This window comes from Triticum aestivum, chromosome 6A (genome assembly GCF_018294505.1).
Source record: "Triticum aestivum cultivar Chinese Spring chromosome 6A, IWGSC CS RefSeq v2.1, whole genome shotgun sequence".
Classification (NCBI taxonomy): Eukaryota; Viridiplantae; Streptophyta; class Magnoliopsida; order Poales; family Poaceae; genus Triticum; species Triticum aestivum.
In genome coordinates this window covers 82,282,599-82,303,621 of record NC_057809.1, presented here as the reverse complement: position 1 = coordinate 82,303,621, position 21,023 = coordinate 82,282,599, and the positions used below count along the sequence as shown (strand labels likewise).

The 21,023-nt window shown below is 50.8% G+C and overlaps 1 long non-coding RNA gene and 1 pseudogene across 1 annotated transcript; both read left to right on the top strand.

The window, feature by feature from the left end:
* Positions 1-250: 250 nt before the first annotated feature.
* Positions 251-7,072, top strand: LOC123130344 (cycloartenol synthase-like; annotated as a pseudogene).
* An 11,832-nt stretch (positions 7,073-18,904) lies between these two features.
* LOC123130343 (uncharacterized) lies at positions 18,905-20,455 on the top strand. The gene is made up of 2 exons (XR_006463806.1): positions 18,905-19,073; positions 20,002-20,455. It is a non-coding gene; the product is annotated as an uncharacterized lncRNA (long non-coding RNA).
* The last annotated feature ends 568 nt before the right edge of the window (positions 20,456-21,023 follow it).

Sequence of the window (21,023 nt, the reverse complement as noted above, 5' to 3'; positions counted from 1 at the left end):
TCATTCGATAGAGATTTAATCAAGTCTCAGTTAAACTGAATAATATAATATGCAGGAGAGAAAAAAATGTAAAAAGAAAATTTTACATAGATCTCGATGTAGATATAGCATCGAGACTATTAGTTGGTTTTTTTAAGGGTAAATCGCTGGAGCTCGGTAACGGAAACCACGCAGCGCAACGCAAGGCGCCCGACTGGGCCGGCCATGGACGAGAGCGATGTAGAATCAGAGATTCGGAGTAGAGGGGAGCCCACGGCCCAGCTCTGACCCCCGTTCCGCTGCCGGAGCCGCCGCGGCTCTGCATTCCCACGGCAGCGGCGAAATGACGAACCCCGGAGAAGGCTCTACGTGCTCGCCGCGGACGGCCCCCTCCACGGATTCCGGGCCCTGTCTCACCAGCGCGTAACCACCTACTAACTCTCCTTGCAATTCGCCGTCTCAGCTTGTTTACTTATCCGCTGGAATGCCATTTTGCCGTCTCAGCACAGTTGAAATAAGCTAGGAGATGCAAGTGAAATCGATCGCAGGCTTGCTAATTTCGTGAAAATAGGGTGAAAAAGTTATTTACTCCGATATTTTTTTAATACCATGGAAGGGCATGCAGAAATTTAGGGTTGCATTTCAATGTGTTTTGCCATATATATATGGACAAAGGGAAAATACCTGGTAAACTATTTATCAGTATTATTCATTCTCATATGTTGCGAATGATAATGAATTAGATCTGAAATGTTGCAGATATGTTGAGATTATTGGGGATTTTATTCGAATTTCTACATACGTTCTCACCGAAGGCCCTTTTCACCAGATATGTCCTCTACCGTAGGCATAGGCTAAGCATATGCAACGTGAATCCAGTAAATTACACGGATACACAATGATTTGGGTCAACGGTAGCCTAGAATCACAGGTCTAACATAACCACAGGTTTAAAGTTATTTTTTGCATCTTACCGATACCGGCAGTGTTGCCACTCCTGAATTCCTGATACATAAGCTGACAATCCGGCCCCTCATGCAAGTGCTCAAATGGCATAGAAAGGCCATGCAAGCCAGTCAGACATGGATTTGCTTAGGATTTAGGACTTCCTGCCAGCAGCGCCATTTTCGTGCACATATTTTGCTCATGGAAATGCTATCATTTGCACGTTAATTTCTTGTTCTCGGTTTTTATGGAGGTTTAAATAACCGCACATGACATTGCAAAACACTTGCACCCTTTGCAGTTTGCCGAGTTGACTGCTCCTAAGCTGGACATTCCTGGTATCAAGCTCCAAGAGCATGAAGATGTCACCAAAGAAGCTGTTTTGACCTCTTTAAAGAGGGCAATCGGACAGTTGTCTACTCTCCAAACACATGATGGACACTGGCCTGGGGATATCGCCGGTCCTATGTTCCTTCTGCCGGGCTTGGTAGTTCCTTTCGCTCATATACAACAGTGAACTGGTTAAGATTCCTTAGTTATAGCCTTCTCATGTGTTCTTGCACTAGCATATCTCGTCGTATAATCAGCTAACTTCCTAACAAGTTGCTCCTGAACTCTTAGAAAATATAGAACTGCGCCAAAGGGCTCTTCGAAGACAGTATCCTCTGTTAGTATCCTTCTTCTGAATTATTGGAAAACTAGTGCCTAAGCCTTCTTGCTCGGTTAGTTGCTGCTTATTTTGCTGTTCCCGCCTTCAGTGACTTCCTTTTGGTCTTGACTCTTCAGTAAACTTTTGCCTTCCTCTATTGATCTGTTAGAGCTCCTGCATTCCTGTTCAGAAAAGTGTGAAAGATCTGTATTGGTGACCAGCTGAGCGTCACTTTTCTCACTTGGTTTCAGCATTGCAGATATTGTGGCATCTCATTCTACGTTATCCTTTGTTTTGTTGTACTTCTGTATGAGAGAACTGGGCCATTTGGTTTTCTCACCTTTTTTTTATTCAGGTAATAGCACTGCATTCGACTGGTGCTCTTAATACTGTCTTATCGTCAAAGCATCAGAGGGAGATACGTCGGTATCTCTACAATCATCAGGCAAGGAAATATCCATCTTAACAAAACGTTCTTAACTATAATATTTTTACGCAAACAAAATCTGGCTTTGCAATCCACATGATGTGTGTTTCATCTCATTCCTTATGTCCACATTACATCTCACTACTACCCTAATGTATATGCCACTACTATTTTTGTTTATGCTTTTCAAAGAAAGGGACAAATTTCCGTGAATTTAAGTGCAGAACAAAGATGGAGGCTGGGGATTGCACATTGAGGGCCCAAGCACCATGTTCGGTTCTGTCTTGAACTATGTTACCTTGAGATTACTTGAAAAAGGATCAGATAGTGAAGATGGAGCCATTCAGTTAGCTCAGAATTAGATTTTGGATCATGGAGGAGCAACCTTTACAACATCATGGGGAAAGTTTTGGCTTTCGGTACGGAGGTTATGCATTGTTTTCTTTTCTGTTATCTGCTTTGGTCTTGTTACAAGTGTAGTTGTTTCAAACCCAGAGAGGTGTTCTGACGTCTCTACTTTCTTAAGGTTCTTGGTGTATTTGACTGGTCTGGTAACAATCCATTGCTTCCAGAACTATGGTTACTACCATACTGCCTCCCATTTCATCCAGGTTTGTTTCCCCCTTAAATACCTTTTCGCTTTCTCTTTTGGCTTGTATTTAGTTATCTGGAAATTTTATCATAATGACTAATAACTCAACACTGGCAAAATTTATCATATAAACTGCATGGAATGCTTGTTTGACTGTTAGTGCAGATGATCAGTAGAATATACTGCAAGTATAGTTCTCATGCAGCTGACCCTGGGAAAGTTTATTTGACAGATTGGCAACAAAACCATTTTTCTTTTTTGCAGCAGAACAAAAATCATTTTCTATCATCACAAACTTTGTCACAAGGCAATAATTTTATTATGCCCTTCTCTGTCTGATGTATTCACATTTATTAGTACTCCCTCCGTCCCAAAATAAGTGTCTTTGATTTAGTACAATATTGTACTAAATTAAAGACACTTATTTTCGGACGGAGGGGGTATATATTATCATAATCTAAAGTTGTACTAAATTAAAGACACTTATTTTGGGACGGAGCGAGTATATATTATCATAATTTCTTACCTTATTATCTTTGCTAAAATATTCTGCGTCGCACACAGGGCGCATGTGGTCCCATTGCCGAATGGTATACTTTCCCATGTCTTACATATATGGAAAGAGGTTTGTCGGCCCAATTACACCAACTGTATTGAACTTACGGAAGGAGCTCTATAAAGTACCCTATGATGAGATAGATTGGGACAAGGCTCGCAGCCAATGTGCTAAGGTTCGTTGGAACTTGTTTCGTCGTGCATGTGCCAAACCAGTAACAACATAAAGTAACTTCATATTATTATGCTATTGAGAAGTTTCTGCTCTGCATGGTTTTTGATCTGTAAACGGACATGGCTCCTGTGTCAGTATCACACATTTTTATTTATTACTTTAGGTAGAGATCTCCATGCAGAATATAATTATAAAATGTTGCTTGAAAGATTTTATTATAATTTACTGTAGGAGGATCTGTACTGTCCTCATCCACTGGGACAAGATATCTTATGGTCCACTCTTCACAAATTCGTTGAACCAGTTATGTCGCATTGGCCCGGAAGCAAATTGAGGGAGAAAGCTTTGAAAAATGCCATGCAACATATTCATTACGAAGATGAGAACACTCAGTATATTTGCAGTGGTGCTGTAGGGAAGGTATAGGGCATGCGTTTTTTTTCTTGTTCCTGTTTTCAGTTGATTATTGTGAAAACTGATAATACAAAAAACTGTGCAGGTACTGAATATGCTTTGTTGCTGGATAGAAGATCCTAACTCACAGGAATTCAAACTTCATATTCCAAGGATCTATGATTATTTGTGGGTTGCTGAAGATGGCATGAAGATGCAGGTTATTCTTTATGTTGTCCTTGATCCCAATTTTTTTGCTTTCAGTTGCGGTGACTGCTTCACAGGTTACTTAACTTAGTTAAATAGCACAGGAAAGTTACTTTAGCATTTTCAGTTAGCATGGTGTCTATTTTTGTCATTTATTAATTTGGTCCAGATATACTCTGGAATCTGGAGAGATACTAAGATATAGTGCATCTTTTCTTTTGGCTTGATATGCTAATACCAGTGTTAAGAAATGGTCCTGTCACCGTAGGGTTATAATGGCAGCCAGCTTTGGGACACAACTTTCACAGTTGAAGCTATACTGGCTACGGAACTCACAGAAGAGTTCTGTCCTACTCTTAAACTAGCCCATGGCTACATAAAAAATTCACAGGTAAATTTTGATACTTAATTTTCCGGCCAGATTAGGTCATTGTTTGACTCAATTTCTGTTATCTGTTCTGTGAAAGGTTCTTCACGACTGCCATGGAGATTTGAGTGTCTGGTATCGTCATATATCTAAAGGTGCATGGACCTTTTCTACCGTCGATCATGTTTGGCCTGTATCAGATTGCACTGCACTAGGATTAAAGGTGGTACCGTCATTCTAAAGTTGATATCACCAATTACCCTATGCAGACAAACTTTCAAAACTTGAGCACTTGCATTCATATAATTATTTGATTTTCACTTGATACTATTAACAGAGTAATTCCAGAATGTTATATTCTCATCCATTATTTACCAACATGATAAGATATGGTCAAAGGTGTGTGCTGGAGACAGTCTCGTTGTCCAAAATGACATTTATTTTCGAAGCCTGTTAACAGGTGAATGATGTTATGATGTTGTTACCTGTAAGGATATGATTTTGGAAGTTCCAGCATTTGTTCTTCCAGGTTCTTGGAAGTAGGGACTCTCTTTAATGCACAAAATAACCAAAACAACTCTCAAGTTTTAGATCTTATATTCTTTTGTGGTGTCGTGGTCATCATTTGAATTATTGTTATAATTGTTCAAATTGTTGCGATTCCTCTTTCTCATCAGGCCTCATTGTTGTTGTCAAAGATTTCTCCAAAAATGGTTGGTGTATCAATAGAAGCCAATAGACTTTATGACGCTGTCAATTGTCTCCTTTCTTGGATGGTATGCATATCCAGTTTTCAAACCTCTAAAAGCTAGGATCATTAGTTCTCTTTTGCTCTATGCTCTTATGGATTTATCTATGATTCTAACTTTCTTTTTGCATATATGTTTGCTTAAATTTTCTCTAACAATATGCTTGTTTAAATTGGGTGGAACTAAGATAAACCGTTTTTTACAGAACGGAAATGGTGGCTTTGCATACTCACCAGGTCTTATGCCTGGCTGGAGGTGAGTTACAACTATAATGAGAACTCTAGACATTCAGCCTTTTGTAAATAGTGTTTTACAATCTGACATGCTTTTAAAACTGTTCAGTTTCTCAATCCTTCTGAGATCTTTGGGGACATAATGATTGATCATCCGTAAGATTTGATAACCCTATTCTTGTTACCATGCTGATTTGTTGTTTTTAAGAGAAACTGAACTGAGATGTAAACTGGACTGGCAGTGTTGTTGAATGTACTTCAGAAGTGATCCAGGCCCTGACTGCATTCAGAAAGCACTACCCTGGACATAGGAGGGAAGAGATAGACAAATGTATCCATAAAGCCGAAAACTTCATTGAGAGTATTCAAAGAAGCGACGGCTCATGGTTAGTGTTGAAACTCTGTTCCGGAAGAAAAGAATGTCCAATACACATGCATCTTTTGATGCTTTTTGGTGTCTTCACTCAAACACAGAAACTGCTGCCATTATTGCTCATTGTGTTGTCTATTTGCAACAGGTACGGCTCCTGGGCTATTTGTTTCACCTATGGGACATGGTACGCAGTGAGGGGATTAGTTGCTGCTGGAAGGACATTCAAGAACTGTCATGCTATTAGGAAGGCCTGCGACTTCTTGTTGTCGAAAGAGACTCCTTCTGGTGGCTGGGGAGAAAGCTATTTGTCATGCAGGGATAAGGTACATTCATTTCTTCCTAGTTCCTAGGTAATGCCTGTTGACGGATGTCTGTATGCAGCGGTAGCTGCGGTACAACCAGAAACAGATCAGTCCGCGATTGATCATAAGTATGAACGCCTGATTTACTGTTAGCTCAGAATTAGCAGTTATGTCGAGATTTATTTACAAGCAATAATATCCCTCCATTAAAAAAAAGCATCATGCTGTTCGTCCAAAGAGCTTGTCTTCAATTCCTCCATTTTAACATGGCACATATATTACATACAGCGCAGCAAAAAAAAGTTATGCTTCCATAGATCAATCAAACCAGTAGCGAACCAACATGTATTGTTTTGATATTTTTTTCTGCAAAAGAGAACTAATCTGATCTGGACATTTTTTTTAATTTCTGCAAATAGGTTTACACCGAACTTGAAGGAAGGCGCCCCCATGTAGTCAATACCAGTTGGGCCATGCTGGCCCTTTGATGCTGGGCAGGTTTTTGTATTTTCTTTTTCTCCTCGATTTGGCATTGTTCATTGAGGCATTCACCAGGCTCATTCATATGATGATATCTGCATTTCAATTTCCGTTGGAGCAGGCCGAGAGAGATCCAGGGCCTCTGCACCGGGCAGCAAGGGTTTTGATTAACCTACAACTAGAGGATGGCGAGTTCCTTCAGCAAGTAAGTATGCCGCGAACCGAGCAGTGAAACTTTTCTCTTGTAAGGACACTCTCATGAAAACCACTGTCAAAAGTGCTTAGATTCCAGACACTAACTAACTGGCAATCCGGCATTCGGTCGCTGTTCTGTCTGCGTTTGTTCATGACCGTTGAAATGGTATTTTCTGTTTTGTGCCACAGGAGATCATCGGCATCTTCGCCAGGAACTGCACCATCAGTTACTCCCAGTACAGGAACATCTTCCCTATCTGGGCGCTTGGAGAGTACCGCTGCCGTGTCCTGACAATGCCTAGCTGCTGATCCGAGTCAGAAGCGCAGCAGTGCAGGTCACACTATCTGCAAATGAAATCTATACGTACTGGTACGTACATACCTTCTCAAGGCACTGAAATGGTAGACAGAGGAAGAACTGTACTTGTAGTATTATTGTACACTATCAAAGTCCAAATAAATGATTGGTGTATAATTATGGAATAAGAAGTCTGAAAAGATGATACCAAGATGCTTAATTATGTGTATGTTCTTTTTTTTCGGAAATGCAGTTCATTTTTCACTTCATGCCTGCAATCTTGAATGGCCATACCTGCCAGTCTCCTGTGCTCATGTTTTTAGAACTACCGCCTTAGGCTTTAGGGACAGTAATGGTGGCATGCCCCCCCCCCCTCGTCCGATTTAAACGGACGGATTGACAGGAACTGTACCCACACGACAGTTCATGAACAGTGCCCGGCGCTACGGTGACAATGCGCAGTGCCCGGCCATGTTACGCCGTGGTCACTGGATCTCTGCCCCAGCCATTGCCGGTCCTCTTGCAATGGCTGGCACCGTGCCATGGGCCACCGCTACGGCCGTGCGATGTCATCATCAAGAATTTAAAACCATGATCAGTTACAGTTGGAGAAGCCATTCAGAAACATAGCAAGTTCAGAATTATTCAGACAAATGGCTAAATGATGGATCAAGATCTTTTTCCATGGCAACACAACTGGGTCGATTTGATCCTAAGTCTGTTCTTGTGCGCCTTTATTCTAGGCATTGCCAAAACCTTAGGCCTCTAGGCAGGCAACGGCGTCAAAGCAAAGTAAATTCAGCATTCCGAGTTTCAGGCCGAAGAAACGGCGTCGATCGCGTGACAAAACCACGCACCGAGTGGGGTGATCGGACCGGAGCACCATCATCATCAGTGCATCCGGTCGAAGTGCGAGGCGTGGTCATAGGAAGGCTTTGGGAGCTGGAGCTCGCTGTCGTGGTCACCCAAGCGCTCGAAGACCTGGAACCGTGGGTGATCATCGAGGGGCGGGCCGCCGTCTAGCCAGAGCCCTGCCGATGATCCCAGCGCGTGCATCGTGGGGTTGGGGCTGCCGGCAATGGCTGCCACCCCAGAGTGCATCTGGGAACCTGGCTGGAGGTTGACAGCACCCACTGGGTTGCTTGACAGAAGAGAGAGAGCATGCTGAAGATCCGGGGCTCCACTGGAGTCGGGGGCAACAACGGAAGCTTGGACACCTACAAAGGGTAAACAAGCAGAAGAACTTTTAGTGTTAAATGTTCATCACTAAGGAACAGATTATTTGGAGTGCCTTGCATCCTAACTATGCAGAGGGGGGATGTGTGCTCATTATGTTTGTATCATTTTGATGCTTCATTATTTTTTCGTGAATACGCAAAGCTTGCCTATCATTCATTGATAGGTTGAAGCAAATAGAGTTCCGGGCCGTGCCTTGGTGTTGCCCGGTCTCCATGGCCGTGTGGGCAGCGTGGTTGCCCGGGTGTGGCGTTCGGTGGCGATAAGTGTTGGTCGAGGTGAAAACCTGTTCTATCTTCGGACGGACCGGCGACGGCGAAGATCGTTTCCTTTTTGAAGGCGTCGTCGCGATTATCATTGCCTATCATGCGGCTCCTGGGGAAACTTTGATCCTTGGATCGGGCGGTGGCGGCGCGCCGGTGTCGTTTCCTTCTTCAAGGCGCCGCCTTGGAGCGTGCGGTTTGTCATATGTAGCTTCATCTCGGTGTGGTGCTAGGGGGCTGTTGCTGCGCTCAGCGCCTTTGTATCCTGCCCTGAGTGTGTGCGTGTGTTGTGGTGGCGTGACATGTGTTTGTACTGGGTGCTTGTTGATTGGTGCTTTATATATAAAGCGGGGCGAAAGCTTTTTTGATAATAGAGTTCTGGGCATTACACTTAGAGACGTACACGGATAAACGACGTTAAGCGTAATACCTGAGCAACAAGAACAAGATGGGGCTGCTCAACCCAAATAGAAAAGAATCAGCCTATGCCTATGATGTTGTGCAATCCGTTGGCTCCAGCACAAGCCCAAAGAAGAGCCTCCTAACGGATGGTCTCGAACAGGCTGGTGATGGAAGGGCGAAGCCCATCGAAGGCGCAGCTGTTTCGATGCTTTCAAAGCTCCCAAGATGTGAGCATAACAAGGGTGTTGAAACCTTTACGAGCGCTCGCAGGAAGCAGGTCGCGGGATTGCTTCCACCAGTGGGTAAAATCCGCATCAAATGTCTACGGGAGACGGAGAGATGGATCCCGACGGCTCGGGCGATGGTCCCGGCGACCCGGCAGCTCCGCCGCCGCCCCAGCCCCCGTCCCCTCCCTCGGACCCGGACCGCGCGCCGGTGCCCCCCTTCCCCCGCCCGCTCCTTCGTCGACTCCCCCTGCCGCCCCATCGCGCGTGGTCTGGGCGGACCTCGCCGAGGCCGACGACCTCGCCGCGGGGCGCCCCGTCGTTTGCCGCGACCGCGTTCCCCCAAGGCCCCTGCCCGGCCGCCTCAGTCTGATTCTGCCGGTGGTCTTGCTCCTAGGGGTGGGAGTTCGACCGCCCGCGGGTCTGCCCGGCGCCAGCGCCGACCCTCGGACTTGGTTCAGTAGGCGGCGGGGCAAGGTGCTCCCTTGGGTTCGGGGTCTCGCCCTCGGGGGCGCCGCTCCAGTGGGTGGGGTGTCGCTGGCCGCGCCGACCGCGGCCATGCGCGCTCTTCTTGGAAGGCCGGTGCTCCGGCGTCGTCCTCCCCTGCTCCGGCCTACGCACCGACGGCGTCCTCGGCGGAGCTCTCGTCGGTGGTTTTCCGGCGGTCCCCGTTCCGCCCTTTTATTTCGGCTTTCGGCGCCGCCGTCCCCCCGCCTCTTGGTGCCCAGCACGGCCCGTCCTGGCCTCGACGCCCCCGCCCTGCCTCGCTGGCGACCACCGTGGCGGCGATCGGGGAAACCCTCGTCCCCCGCCTGGTCTCCCCGGGCCTGTCCTACCGGGCCGCGCTCGTCTCGGGTCGTCCCGTGGGCCGCCTCCTTGGCGCCTCCCAGCGGGCCTCGGCCTCTGGGCCGCCGCGTGATGTACGGGCCGTTGGCCGCTGTGTGGGCCGGTCCCCTGGACCGTCCTCACCCTTCGCGGCCCAGCCTCGCCCCTGGGTGGGCCTTGGCCTGATCCGGCGGTCCATCCGGCCTCAGCTAGGGTTCCCCCGCCATCCAGTCCCCAACCCGACGCCTCCCGCCCCCCTGACGAAGTTCCTCCCGCCGCTCCTTGCTCCCCCGGCTCGTTGGCGCCTCCGGTCCCCTCGCTCCCTCCCCTCCCCCCTCGTCGGCCATGACCCGGGAGTGGGACGATGGTGCGTGACGCCCCAAGCGCAGGGCGGACGATCGCCGCACCCCTCCTCGACCCTTTCCTGACGGTCTCCGGTGGGAGGCTGACCTCAGGCTGGAGCTCGACTCCCGCCCGGCTCGGCGCTCCCCGGCCCGCGACGCTCGCCGATCTCCCCTCCCGCACTGCTCGCCGGTCCCCTGCTCGGGACGACCGCTGCTCCCGGTCCCCGGCGCGCTGCTCGCCCCCTCGGGTCAACTCACGAGATCGCGGCCGGTCGCCGGCTGGGGGGAGGCTCGGCAGGCCTCCCGGCGGCGGTCCCCCTCATCGTTGCGCCGTCGGGACCGATCCCCCTCTCCCCCCGACAGCAGTCTCTCACCACCGCCACCACCGCCATCACCGCCCCGGTCGTCCGCCGCTACCAGCCCCCTCACTCCCAAGATGTCTTCCCGTCGTCCAATGGGGGCAATGGGAACCGGGGGCGCTAAGAAGAAGAAGAAGAAGGGTCCCCCTCGCCCCCCCCGGTCGCCGCCTCCTCCGACGGCGCGGCGGCTCCACCCCCGCCTCTGACGGTCCGCCGTGCTTCAACTGCGGCCTATCCGGGCACTTCCAGGTGGCATGCCCCAACCCTCCGAGGTATTACCTCTGCAAGGACGCTGGGCACTCCGTGATTCTCTGCCCGGACCGCCCGGTGATGAAGGAGATCATGATGTACGGCCACGGCATCGAGGACATGGGCTTCTTCCGCATCGAGGTCCCGGAGATCCCCCCTCCCTCCTGGCTCTCGTGACTGTCGTGGGCGAGGGCGTCGCCACTCCGGAGCTGATCGAGGCCGAGCTCAACCACTTGCGCAGGTGCAAGTGGGCCCGGCAGGTGACCCCCACCGCTGCCAAGGCCTTCACGGTGATCTTCCCCGACGCTCTGAGCATGGGACTCTGTACCCGCAGCGACAGCATCACCTTAGCCCTCAACGGGATTGTGGCGAACATCTCAAGAGCCGAGGTGGGATCCCAAGGCCGTGGCTGTCCTGGACACTGCTTGGCTCCTCATCGCCGGCCTGCCTGATGTGGCCCGGTCTGAGCGAGCCATTCGCAGTATGTCCAAGATCCTGGACAAGGTGGTGGTGGTCGATGAGCTCTCTCTTCGCAAGGAGGAGGAGGTCCGGGTCAAGGTGAAGTACCTGGACTCCTCCAAGCTTCACGCCACGATTCGGATCTTCTTCAACGACAACGGCTACGACCTCAAGATCTGCCCCGAGCCTCCGAACCACATCGGCCGCCCTCGATTCTCTGATGACAGCCACCTGGGGGGCGGCCCAGCGGACGCCGATGACTCCCACCACCGGCGGTCCCGTCACTCCCGCCTCGACGACCCTGAGGATGATGAGGACTTGTCGGAGCACTCCCGCTCCCCATCCCACGAGCCCGTCAACCCACCTCCGGGTCGTGGCAGTTCCGGGGCGGGTCGCACCCGAGTGTCGGCCACTGCCCTCGTGGTGGCTCTCCGCCTGGTCACCCCGCTGGCCGCGCCCTCCTCGCCTCCGTCGGAGTCGGCCAGTGACGCCCCTAGTGTGGGCCTGCTCGTCGTGCCGCCTTCGTCGCCGCGCTCCCCCTCCACCGACTCCGTCCTTCACCCCTCGTCGTCGGGCCCGGAACCCCCGTCCCCCCTGGTTTGACCTCCCTGGTCCCCACGGGTGGCGGCGGTTGCGCTCCCATCGGCGCGCCTTCTCCGACCCGCCCACCCGCGAGGGACGCGACCGGCGACATCCTGGAGCACGTCGCCCCGCTCCCCTCGCCGGTGGCCCCCGACGTCCGCCTCGCACCGCCTGCTTCCCCGATTACGGCGGTGGCAGTGGTTGTGACCACTCCGGCCTCCACTCACCCTCCTCCGACGGTGGCGTATGCCAGGCGGCCCCGCTCCACCTCGACGCCGGTGACGGCATCCCGCCGCAGCGCCCGCCTCGATGCGACCTGCCTGGCGGACTCCCCGACTCCATCCATCTCCGAGCGTGCGGAGCTTCGGGCAGCGGTCCAGAACCTCGAGTCAGGTGTGGATCCCACCCTCCCCAGTTCTTCCAGTTGTTCCTTTTCCGCGCTTGAGGCCGTTCCTCTTGGCCACCTCGCCAAGGTGGCCACTGACTCGGCCATCGTCTTCAGGGGGAGGTTGGTCCCCCCCTTAGAACAGATCGCAGCCATTAGGGCTCGTGAGTTCCTAGATGGCAAGCTGACAGAGACTCGGGCACGCTTGCTTCGGCCTCTCGAGGAACCGACCGCCACCCCTGCGGGTCGGGCTCCTCCGGTGGCCGACGGGGTGATCCGTGGACGCACCCGCTCTCGCACTACTGCTCTCCACGCGCAAAGCGCCTCCTGTGTCCTGGGGTCAAGCAGCCCCCCGATGGGGGATTTAGATGCGGGCCCTTTTCTGGAACATCCGCGGCTTCGGCCATGATGGTCGTCGCCGCCAACTCATCGAGTACATGCGTGACGAACACATTGACATCATTGCCATCCAGGAAACCATGCGCACTGAGTTTTCCCTCCACGAGCTCGAATTTCTTAGTTCCCACCTCTTTGCCTGGCATTGGCTCCCTTCTAGTGGGACCACAGGCCATTCTGGCGGCATCCTTTTAGGGGTAAAGGATGCCACCTTTGAGGTGGGTGGCATGGACCGGGGTGAATTCTTCGTTAGTATGGAGATCTTCGAGCATGCTCTTAACTTTAAATGGGAGGTCGTGATTGTGTATGGACCGGCGGACCACCGTCGCTCCCCGGCCTTCCTGGCGGAGCTACATCTGAAGATCTCCAACTCCCTCCTCCTAGTTGTTGTGGGCGGAGACTTTAACCCCATCCGATCCCCGGATGAGAAGAATAATGACCGGATTAACCTCCCCTAGATGCAGCTATTCAATGACTGGATCGCGGAGCTGGGTCTCCGTGAGCTAGATCGTACGGGTGCTAGGTTCACTTGAACTAACCGTCAGGTTGACCCGACGCAATCCGTCTTGGACCGCGTCCTAGTTTCCCCGGAGTGGGAATTATGTTGCCTCCTAGCCTCGCTTCGTGCGATTACCCAGATCAGGTCTGACCATGTCCCTCTCCTCCTCTCCACCACTGACGAGCGCCCCCACCCCGCCGCATTTCTGGTTCGAGCCCTTCTGGCTTAACCAGGCTGGCTTCCGGGAGGCTGTCGTCGCTTGCTGGATCTCCGCTCACTCTTCCCCTCATCGCGCCATGTCTGCAGTCGACTCGTGGCACGTCTGTGCCAAACTCGCCTGCCAATTCATGAAGGGTTGGGGTGCTAACCTTGGCCGAGACCTTAGCGAGCGCAAAAAGGCCATCCTGCTGGCTATCCAAGCCATGGATGCCCGTGCCGACACGTCCGGGATCTCCCCGGATGAGTGGATGCTACGATATGACCTTGAAGACCAGCTCTCAACCATTTACACGGATGAAGAGGCCTATTGGCGCCTGCGCGGTACCCAACAGTGGGTGCTTTGGGGTGATGCCAACACCGCCTATTTCCAGGCGGTGGCGAACGGCCGGCGGCGGCGAAACTCCATCCACTGCCTCTGGGAAGGAGACACGCCTCTCGTTTGCCCCTCGGCCATCCGTGCCCATGTAGATGGCTTCTATAAAGCCTTATTTACCCCCACCCCTCGGGGTGGGGCTAGTCTCGCCCCCGACATTTGGTCAGGTGATCAATTGGTCTCTGCTGAGGCCAATGCGGCATTAGTGGCCCCCTTCGCCGAGGACGAGGTCCTCACGGCTATTAAAGGGATGAACCCCTCTTCGGCCCCGGGCCCGGATGGCCTGCCCGTAACGTTCTTCAAAATGTTCTGGCCGGCCATCAAGCCGGAGGTCATGGCCCTGTTTGAGGAATTCTACTCGGGCGCCATGGATCTTGGGCGTCTCAACTATGGTATCGTGACCCTCATCCCCAAGGTCCTGGGCGCCTCCGACATCCGCCAGTTTCGTCCAATCATAGTGATTAATGCGATATTCCGGATCCTGGCCAAAGGGTACGCCAATAGGGTGACCCTACTCGCTGACGTGATTACCCATCCGAACCAATCCGCCTTCATACAAGGCCGATTTATTCTGGATGGGGTGCCAGTATTCCACGAAGTCCTCCACGAGGTCCGGATGAAACGCCATCGGGCGTTTTTTTCTGAAGCTAGACTTCCACAAAGCGTACGACACGGTCCACTGGCCCTTCTTGCGGGAAGTGTTGCTTTGCAAGGGCTTTGACGATCGTTGGGTGACTCGCGTCATGCAACTTGTCTCCTGTGGTAGGATCGCTGTGAACATCAACAGTGACATTGAGCCCTACTTCCCCACCCTCTGTGGGGTCCGTCAGGGTGACCCGTTCTCGCCTTTCCTGTTCAACATGGTGGTTGATGCCCTGGCATCCATCCTTGATAAGGCCAAGGATGCTGGCCATATCCGCGGCATCGTCCCCCACCTAGTCGGAGGGGGAGGGGTCTCCCTCCTTCAATATGCGGATGACACCATAATAATGGTGGAGGGCTCCGTCCAAAACATTGCTAACCTGAAGTTCCTCCTCCTGTGCTTCCAACAGATGTCAGGCCTAACCATCAACTTCGATAAGAGCGAAGTGATGGTCCTCAGGTTCCCCTCGGAGGAAGCACAGGCTATCGCGGACCGGCTAAATTGTCGGTTGGATTCTTTCCCCACGACCTACCTGGGGATCCCCATTAGTGATTCGCGCCTCACCGTGGCGGATCTTCGCCCCACGGTGACCCGTATGCAACACCGCGTTGAGCCCTGGAAAGGGCGCTGGTTGTCGGAGGCTGCTCGCGTGATCCTTATCAACTCTTCGCTTGCCAGCCTTCTTTGGTTCCTCATGAGCTTCTATAGCCTCCATGAGACCCTTCATCAGGAGATTGCCAAATACTAATCCAGATTCTTCTGGGCTGGGGAGGGGGATAAGCAGAAGTACCATATGGTTAGCTGGCCCAACATATGCAAACCCAAGGACCAGGGCGGTCTGGGGATCTTATCCTCCCGACGCATGAACATTGCCCTCCTGACCCGTTGGCTCTGGCGCATTGCCAACGAAGATGGAGGTCTTTGGCTTACCATCATCCAGAACAAGTACCTCCGAGGACAGCCTCTTGCTTTCTGTCAGCGCTCGGGCGGCTCCCAGTTTTGGCAGGCCGTCGTCCAGCTGCTACCTGTGCTTCGCATTGGCACATCCATCTCGGTTGGTACTGGGTCCTCAACCCTATTCTGGTTCGATCGGTTGATTGGCGACACCCCCCTGGCCGCGCGATTTCCAGAGCTCTTCGCCATTGCAGTTGACCCTTGTGTCTCTGTCGAGACGGCCCTTATTGACTTAGGGCGCCTCGCTTTCCGCCGCCCCTTTGGCCCTCCTGAAGTTGCCGCTTGGGAGGCCCTCCTTCAGGACATTGCCCTCCTCCCTATGGATGGCGCCGTCTCCCCGGATGCCATCTCTTGGCGCCTGGAACCTTCCGGCGGCTTCTCCACCAAATCCCTCTACGCGGCCATCGCCCCCTCGACGGCCCTCGAGCCCTTTAGTTTGATTTGGGACATCCGCCTGCCCCTGAAGATCAGGATCTTCCTATGGCAATGGATCCAAGGCCGCCTCCCGTCCTGCGTGGAGGTCCTTAAGCGTAATGGACCTGGAGATGGGATGTGCCCCATGTGCGGCACGGTGGAGGATGCTAACCACATCTTCTTCTCGTGCTCTACGGCTCAGTTCCTTTGGTCATGTTTCCGCGAGACGGTTGGGGGCCAGTGGTGCAACACCAACTTTCCTGACCTGCTTGCGGAAATTCACGCATTCCCCCCTCGCTACCGCCATATTAGATGGCTTTGCGTTGGGGTCCTTGCCTGGACGCTTTGGACCGTTCGCAATAAGCTTGTTATACAGAAGGTGCCTCTTCGACGTGCTACTGACGCCATTTTGAAAATGTGTGGTTACTTGCAGCTCTGGCGGCCGCTTAGCCGCCTCCAGGATCGGGACGTCATCAACAACCTCCTCGCCGACCTTCGATCGATGGCCTTCCGCTCCCCCCCCCCCCCCCGGAGCACGACTAGATGCTCTGTGCACCTCGCTTGTGTGTGCTTTTCGGTTTCTTCAGGGCTTGTTGAGTTGTGCCCTCGGCATTAACTATTTGACTAATTGTCTGTTTTAGACCTTTGCGTGTGTGTGTGAACCTTGTTGGATGTTTGGCTTGGGCAGTTGCTTTATATATAAAGCGGGGCGAAAGCCTTTTTCGGTAAATCCGCATCAGGGCACAACGGGAGGATGGGCAGTTGATGCTTCATTTTGAGTAATAAAATTCACCATTTGTTGAAAAAAAGAAACATATTATTTGGAGTGCCTAAACATACTTAAGAATATAAGGGCATGCACAATGGTTGATAAGATAGTCTTATCTTAAGTTTTGCATGTAAATTAGAGATGACAAAAAAACATGTCTACAATGGGTCATCTCTTAGTCTTATCTTCAATAATTAGTTGTTCCTAAAAATATGGCGAGACAAATTATGCTAAGAGATCATCTCTTGTCTTTTCTTAAATAAGATAAGACAAGTCTTCTCTTATGATTTCTCTCTCCTCCACCTCATCATTTATCCTACGTGGCACTCTTAAGATAGAACCATTGTACATGCCCTAATCGCCACAAATGCAGAGTTACTGTGTAATGGAAAATTGATCATTGGTTTATTTGGAAGGTACGTTTTCCTTCGGTGCCTTGGCCATGAAGCAGTAATAAGTAGGAGCCTCATCATCGCTCGAGTGGTTCTCAATAAAGTTTGATGCTGGAGTAGCGGCGCATGCGGCGCCAGCCATGCCAAAGTCAGATTCTTCTTTGGGCTCCTCAGCTTCTTCGAATCCAGATGATTCCTCTTCTTCGGAGTCCATCTTTTTGTCAATGTATGCCTTGGCCTTGCGAGAGGTACTCTTGCGGTTCGACAAGGACTTGAAGGGATTCCGTGAAGAAGATTTTAACAAGGACTTGAAGGAGGAGTTGTCCTTCTTCTTGAAGAACTTCTTGACCTTCTTCTCATCATCTGAATCGTAGCTCTTACTCTTGTCGTTTCCATGCTTGTTGTTCCCCGAATCAAATCTTCCACTTGCAGGAATTTCAAATCTCTCGCAGCAAAGAAGAACAACGTCTCTGGCTGGCGAGTATTTATTTGTAACACAAAGAGATTTCTCTCAACTCATATAAAATTCAGGTTTAGCATCAGAGAACTGTAAGCTTCGAACACTGTGCCCCTCTTAATAGTACGGTGGTCCTATGAATCATGAAAGAGAAGGAAGAACAACGAAACAAATGCTACATCTTCGCTTCGTCTTCAATTTCTCGGTTGCAGTCAATTTCTACGAACGAACACTGAACGAATTGCTTTTCGTCAACAACTTTTGGGGGCTTACTTTCGACAGGCATAATCTTCGATGATAATCTTCTCTGCCATGCATGAGATTATATTCAGAGTTTGTACCAAATTAACTCCACATGACTTCAGGGACTTGTTATTTTGTGTACACTAGCAAACACATTAGTCCTTAATTGTTTATGAGAACAACCTCCAAAACATAAGGAGTCAAATTATTGCACCAGGTAGTCATCAAAGGACCTGACCACATGGTAGAGACGATCGAAAGCATTTTTGCGCATCCAAAACCGCCGGTGAAATTTGTCAGGGAAGAGGGCATCGGGGGCAAAGTAGTCGCACATCAGTGTCAAATGGCCATGCACCCTGTTGCAATTGTGAGCACTCGATGACCCTTGATCGATCCCTTGAAATTGAGAACATGCTCTACCGCACGCTCCGCGTCTACAACGACCGTCTACATCATCGCTATCTCATCCGTGTAGTCCTCGTCGGACGAGCCGTCTGATGACTCAACATATTGCTCGTATATGTAGTCTATACCCGATCCATTGCTTCAAAGAAGAAGGGACAAAAATTTAGCTTGGGCAATTCAACGAACACTTGCCGAGCACGGAGGCTCATCCCAGCGGCGGAGCACGGACTCGTCAAGTACCTGCAGGGGTGTGCCGGGGTGGTTGAGCGGCCGCGAATGCAAGAGAGAAAATGGGAGGATGGAGGCACGGGGTCTGGTAGGGGTTTTGGTGAGTTTTTGGGTGGGCCGGGGGTGCCGGAGTCCTACGTGTCTGTTGTTCAGACTCCCGCAAAGCCCCTTCCTCGAGTTTGTCTCGCATTTGCTGGAGAAAGTGCGTCTGGACCGTTCGGCGGACCAATCCAGGCCCGTGTTGGATGGCACAACATGTCCAGATCGCACGGTCCGGACGTTCGCGGGAGGTTTGAGGGTCGGCTTTGGAGATGCCCTAAACTATTGATAGATATTATCATTTTTTTCTATAAAGTTAAACTTTTTTTGAGGGAATTCTACAAAGTTAAACTTAAGGAGGTTCGACCCACGTTTAATCCGGATAAACTCATGCTATCATGAACGCTGGTCCGTCCAACCACCGTTTGAATTATTCTCCGGCCGTTGATTTGTATATTAGATCGGGTGCCAAGCCAAAGGTTCCACTCAACTCTCGGACCTCGGATCACGGACGCCAGATCCTCCCACGATCTCATCCACGGCCGCCTCTCCCGGTCAGCCGTGTCCCTCGGCAGTTATATATTCACCTCACGATCTCATCCACGGCGCCTCTCCCATTACCCGCGTCGCCGCGCGCAGTCCCCCGCCTCTTCTTTCTTTCTCCCGGTGTCCAGCAGCTTCTGTACGTTTCCTTTAGATTGGAGGACGGGGAGGAGAAGGAAGGAGCCGCGGTAATCGGCGCGAGGCAGGCAACTTGGCGAGACATACACGATGCGCATGGCCCGCATGCTGCAGGTCCAGTCGTTCCTCCTCCACCTCCTTAATTATCTCCTTCTGATATCGATAGGCAAGGCGCTTTACTTGGTGAATTGTTTGCCTGCCAAAAAAGTGGTTTTAGATAGACGAGCAATCTGATAAAATAGCACATCTTTTTTGGAACTTTGCTTCAATAGCACCCTTTTCTTTTTATTAGATAAAATAGCACATCTTTGATTGATAGCTGTACAAAATAGCACAAATCTATCTTTTTCTTACTTCTACACGTACGGGCCCATATGACATATTTTATAGGACGAAATTGCCCACCAGTGCGTAGCCGCCTCACCGTGCTTCCTGCCCGGAGCGCCATCACCTTGCCGCGCCTTCTCCCCAGCGCGCTGCCAACTCGCCCTGCCTCCTCCCCACGTGCTGCCAGTTCTTGCACCGCTGCCGTTACCTTGCCATGGTTCCTTGACGAAGCACGGTCAGGTCGCCGTGTCTTCTCCACTGCGGCACCACCACGCCATGCCTCCTCCCCCACGCGCTGCCCGTTCCTGTAGAGGAGGCGTCTTCGTCGGCCACCACCTTGCCAGTCTAGCGGGTCCTGTCCAGGTTGCTTGCTGGCCGCGTTGGAGGCCTAAGTGGAGCATGTGTGTCGCTGCTAGCTTGTACGTGCTGGCCGGAACCTGCTGTAACTGCTAGCTGCTCTAATTGCTATCTCTAACAGTAGATGCTCACTGAAGAAGATAGCATATGGCTCAAAATACTAGTGCCACACATAGGCACACTACAAGCTTTGATATGTATGCATGTATCTGCTTCTGCAGTCACGAGAGAATATGAACGCTTCATTTTTTCTGAGGATGCGAATGCCTCTTGCTGTAATCAAAATACAGATTTTATGGATGTAACATGTATTGATGTACAGTTCTGTTGATATGGAAAATGATCAAAATTTCGACAGTTATAATCATCTCAGCAAGATGTGGAGCGTCGGGAGATGAGAAAAAATTGGACGAGGCGGCGGCGGGAGAACCGGCAACACGTGCACAAGAGGCACGGCGAGGCGGCGGTGCGACGGGAAAGAGGCACGGTGAGACGACAGCGCTCCGGGTAGGAGGCACGGCGAGGCGGCGCTGCAACGGGAAAGAGGCACGGTGAGATGAAGGCGCTCCGGGTAGGAGGCAGGGCGAGGCGGCGGCGCACTGGTTCGTTTGTCTGTCCGCCTCCTGTGGTTTTGATCGTTTCAATCGATCAGGAGCCAGGTGAAACGATGGATGGGTAATTTTGTCCTAAACAATATGTCATATGGGCCCGTACGTGGAGAAGTAACAAAAAGGTAGATTTGTGCTATTTTGTACAGCTACCAATTAAATGTGTGCTATTTTATCTAATAAAAAGAAAAGTGTGCTATTGAAGCAAGGTCTCAGGAAAAGTGTGTTATCTTATCAAATTGCTCTAGATAGACGCACTGCAAAGCACATGAACGTTATATTGGAAGAAAAAAAAACACGGTTACTGTTTCTCTGACCTAACCGTAAGTGCGTTACCATGAATTTTGTATGTCTTCCGTAATGGTGTCCTAATGATCCTATTTTCCATGAAATTCACAGTTGTTTGACCAAGAAATGACATCCGTGGTATGTTGGGCGAAAATGACAGACGAAAGTTATATTCAAAAGCACTGTTTGATGGGAGTAGTATGGTCGGATTATATTTTCTTCACTAAGAAATACCCCGGATGTCACTCCTGCACCGAACTTCACACATGAGTATGGTCGGGTCGACCAAGTTTGATACCTCAAAAATTCAGATTTTTCTTTTCTTTTTCTAGTATTTTTTATTTACTATCTACGTGGGTGCGCGTGGAACCACGTTCATCTTAATATTTTCGTTGTGTATTTTTGCTAATTTATTATAGGCAAGGTCTGCAAGAGTTGTCACTTATGTATATGCTACACGGTAAATTGTTTGTTCTGCCTTTTC